The following is a 4,772-nucleotide window of genomic DNA, read 5'->3' on the forward strand; positions in this document are numbered from 1 at the left end:
GGCCGGGAAGGGCGGCCCGCCCCGGGAGCGTGAGGTGGCGCGGAGTCTCGCCTTCCTGGCAGTCTGCCTTTCGAAATGCTCCCGTGTCTCCTCCCCCATCCCACTCGGGTGACTCGGCCTCAGCTGACTCCGGCCGGGCAAAGTCTCCAGTGCACTCGGCAAATTGCGTAGCGCGCCGCTCACCCGGCTCGGCTCAGAGCCCTGAAGTCCTCTGCCTGAGTTGAGTGTGGCCGTAAAGGAGGTACAGAAAAGTCGTCTGAATCGGAATTCCTAATTTCCTCCTCCTCTACTACACCCTTGCCTGAGCTGCGTTCGGGACGTGGAGCGGTGGTAGTCCGTGAAGGTCCCCAAATGAAAACTTGTTTTGTCAGTTCACTGAAAAGGGGCCTCCTCGCTCCGCTGTGCATTTTTCCCTGACTTGGTGAGGTGCGTTGAAAAGTAAGGGCGTTTTGGCCGCCTTTTGTTCCTTGGCTTAGTAAGACTGGTTCAGGTGTTATGTGGGAGCGCCCCGAAGCAGGATATTTTTGATTCCTTTCCTGTTTTATTTTTTTCCTTTGCTCGCTCATTGGAAACGGTCCAGTAAAGGGAAACTGGTGAGTTGGAATTGGAAGCCTACTGCATTTGCAGCAAAATTCATGTTCTTTCCTTCAATGCTAAAAATGCTCCCCAAAGTCAGTCTGAGTGTTAACTTTTTTACAGGTACAAGATGGTTTGGGAAACAAAAATTAACAGGGGACAAAATGGAGCGAAAACAGCTTCAGAGTAGTTTTCTGATTGTTTGATTTGTCTAGCCGTGTCATTTTTTTTTTTTTTTTTTTTCGGTACGCGGGCCTGTCACTGTTGTGGCCTCTCCCGTTGCGGGGCACAGGCCTCGGACGCGCAGGCTCAGCGGCCATGGATCACGGGCCCAGCCGCTCCGCGGCATGTGGGATCTTCCCGGACCGGGGCACGAACCCGCTTCCCCTGCATCAACAGGCGGACTCAACCACTGCGCCACCAGGGAAGCCCTAGCCGTGTCATTTAAAGTTCTCATTGGACACATTCTCTCTAACGTTGGGAAACTGAGATGGTCTGACTAGAAGAATGAGTAGTCTGAGCTAGAAGAATGAAGGGACCAAACAGGACTGGGCCCTGAAAGGGAACTGCCTCTAGAGTTTCTTCTTAGCAATGTCAGATGTTTATGTTTGAAATATAATTTCTAATTGGGTGGCAGAGACTTTACACTTCTTTAACGGGTAGTTGTTCAAACATGTTTACAAGGGGCTTGCTATGTGCCAAGGAGCGTGGAGTCCTTTTACATATATGTGTTACATCACTTAATAAGAATTGCCTTGTGAAACTTGGTAAAATTGCTTATTGGTGTCCTAAATTCAGTAATTGCAGTCATCTAGGAAATATGCCAGATTTGAGCAGGATACGTTTTAATCACCTAAGTATTACTGTTCAGAAAAAAAAACTCTAGGAAATGGAAAATTATTTAGAAAAACCATTATATATCACTATATTTTGCAGTTCATTTATTTGCAAAAGAGGATTAAAAGTGTTTGCTACTTTCTGTGATTAAGAAAGAATCCAGAGAAGATTGAAGATCAGTTAATTTTGCAGTAGGAAAAAAGCACATGTTCTAATGACAAATGTTAGTACTAAAAGTGTTGCAGCATTTTGCATAAGTTCATTTAAGCATCGGGAGAATTCATAACTGACAAAATAGGAAGGTTTGCTGACTCAGGGTACATTGCTGAAGGGGATGGGGTCGGGTAGGAGGAAGCTTAGAAGTGCTGCAAGTTTTGAGTTGGGTGATGACTCATCCTGCCCACGGACTGCTACGTGGCCTTTTTTTTACACACTGTATTTTTTTAAATGATAGGCTAAAATGCTCCTGTACACATTATGATTGTCTCTCTCATAGAGGAGCCACAGTTTCTGTAAAAAAGTAATGGCTTCTTAAATTGCATTTTAAAAGGATATCATTTATCCTGCAGGTGGAATTTTGTAATATTTGTTGAGAGGAAAGGTAAAATTAATTGCTGGTCAGTTGCAATTAAATATTTGATACTAGCAGTTCCTTGGTTATTATTGAGAGAGATTTCTTATGGGTTATTTACAAAGGACAGATAGTACTTTTATGGTGTGGATAGAAATTAACCTTTTGTTTTCATTGGTAATGTAAAAGTTATCTTTATAATATCTAGAAACTACTGTAGTTTAAGTGTTGTAAAAGCACAGCAGTGTTTAATCAGATAAAGCTCTTAATATGAACATTTCACTCTGATGGAATTATATTTAGTGCTTTCTCCTGATCTACGTGAATTTGCTGTTTTAATAAAGACAACTTAGAATAGATATTGTTATAGGCACTATTTTTTCATCAGTCTTTTTCTAAGATAAGCTGAATGTACAGCTCCAAATTTAGGACTTACATTGAAATTTGGTAATAAAATATTTTGACCATTGTAGAAAGCCATTGTTTAGTAGGTTGGCTTAAAGTAAGATTGAGGGAAAAAAGATTGAGATAGCAGTTTGTTTTAAAAGTGAGAAAAAACTCCCCACTCCCAAGTTTTTCTTTGCATATATGATTTATCTTCTCAGTGATTTATTTGAAGGGTTTTGTGGGCAGTAAAGTGTATTAATGAGAATCAGATCTTTGGAGAGATTTTGGAAGAACGTTGTATGATTTATATAGGGGAACTTTAGTAAAGTTTAATTCAAACTTTAAACTGTATTTCCTACTAAAGGAAATCTAAAAATACAAATTTAAAAATATTATAGATTTTCGAAGCATCCTGTCATTTAGAGGTTGAACATGTATTTCCAGTGTGTGTGTTTTGAGCATATAGGTAATTACCTGTCATGCTTCATTCAGAATTTATAAACAAACTGGGTGTGTTAGCCTATCTCCTTTCTATGAGGTATTGCCTTATGAAACTATGAGCCTCACCACTGCTATCCAGTTCCTTGTTTGCATTGCCTACTCTAGGAGCCGTGTTAAAATAGAAGATGCCTCAAAAGTAAATTCTTTCTGGCATTGTTGGCTTCCCACTGTCAGCTCCTTCAGCCTGTTTTGTGGGCTGTTACATTACTCCACTGCCTGCTAGGGGTATGGGGATTTTGGTCGGTTTTATTGCTCAGATCCCTGACTGAGACTTTATAAAAAACAATAATGTAATTGTAGTTACTTTTTTTTCCTGGGAGTTGCTTGTCCTTTGGAGGTGATGCATTTAGAAAGGTTTGTCTTGTGTACATGTCAGCCTTTTAAATCCATTTCTGAAAAGTAGTACCGAGACTGATTGTCTGTAGCAAATCACATTTTCCCATTGATATTCATTTAAATTTGATATTTTTTTATGGGGAAAAAATGGTATCACAATAATTGTTTGTTAGAATCCTAGCATTTACTTCAGGGAAGAGACTGCCTCTACAAGAGTATGAGAAATCTGTGTGCATTTAATTCTATACAACCATAAAACTGTAAAAGGTTAGTTTTTACGGAGGGGTCATGGGTATTATCTTCCCCCAGGTACGTCATTTGATAGCTAAAGAAACTGAGGCCCAGAGAAATCTAAGACCTTGTTACTCACAGGGTGATTTCTGGACAAGCAGTATTAGCAGCACCTGGGAATTGGTTGGACGTGCAGAATCTCGACCCCATCTCAAGACTTACTGGGTTAGAACCTGCAGTTTAACTAGATTCTCAGGTGATTCAAATGCACATTCATTTCTGGAAGCACTGCTAAGTGACCATACATAAGTTGCTCAGCTGGTTAGTGACTGATTTGGAAAACTCACGTCTTCTGAGTTGCTCTTTCCATTGGCCCTCCTGCAAAAAAAGTCAAAAGGAAGGTTGAGGATCTAATCACTGTCCAGTAGAACTTTCTGTGCTGATAGAAATGTTTTATTCTGTGCTGTCCAATGAGATAACCACTAGCCACATATGACTGTTGAGCATTTGACAGGTGGCCAGTGCACCTGAGGAACTGAATATTTAATTATATGTAATTTAAATTAATTTATACTTAAATAGCTGCATGAAGTTAGTGGCTACCATATGGGACAGCACAGATTTAGATGATCTTTGCCCACACTAAATTTAAAATAGTCTAAGCTGTAATTTAATAACTGATTAGGCTTTTAACGTATAATTTTCTTCTAACAGAAGACTTTTTTGAAGGAAAAAAATTTAATCTTTCTCCTTGATTCTTGAGAAAAGTATTAGGTACTTATTAAATAGATATGTTATAAAAGCAATTGATAACTTTTGAAAAATATGCAATTTATTTTAAAACTATGATACGTATGAATTTATGGCATGGTGAGTGTGATCCTAAGATGTACAGTTTGATAAGTTTTGACATGTGTCGAGTTGAGAGATCATATAACATTAAAATGTAAAATATTTTTATCACCCCTAAAAAAAAATAACTGATTAGGCTTAATTTAATAATTTCCCTCTTCATTTACAAATTGGAGAGATGGTAGGTTTCTAACTACCTGCTTTTCTAATATGCCCAGATATTATTTTAGTAGTTATTATAAAACAATGCCAATTATCTGATTGATACTCCTGTGTTCAGTAATGTAGACACTCAAAGTTGCAAGAATATGCATTTTCCCATTTGTCTCAATAAAGGTATTTTCACTTGGATTTAAAAATATTAAAAATAACCTGTTTGGTAAATGTTCCTTAATTATCTTGCAGATAGCATTGAGGGGACAGTTTTGCCTCTGGCCTAGTACCTCCAGGCTTTTTTTTTTTTTTTTTTTTTTTTTTTTTT

At 38.6% G+C, this 4,772-nt stretch overlaps 1 protein-coding gene across 1 annotated transcript in view; it reads left to right on the forward strand.

Moving 5' to 3' along the window:
• The window catches only part of MAPK6 (mitogen-activated protein kinase 6), a 34,602-nt gene that overhangs the window by 570 nt on the left and 29,260 nt on the right, over positions 1–4,772 (forward strand). The gene's annotated exons all lie outside the window — the stretch shown is intronic.

This window comes from Lipotes vexillifer, unplaced genomic scaffold (genome assembly GCF_000442215.2).
Source record: "Lipotes vexillifer unplaced genomic scaffold, Lipotes_vexillifer_v1.1 scaffold268, whole genome shotgun sequence".
Classification (NCBI taxonomy): domain Eukaryota; kingdom Metazoa; phylum Chordata; class Mammalia; order Artiodactyla; family Lipotidae; genus Lipotes; species Lipotes vexillifer.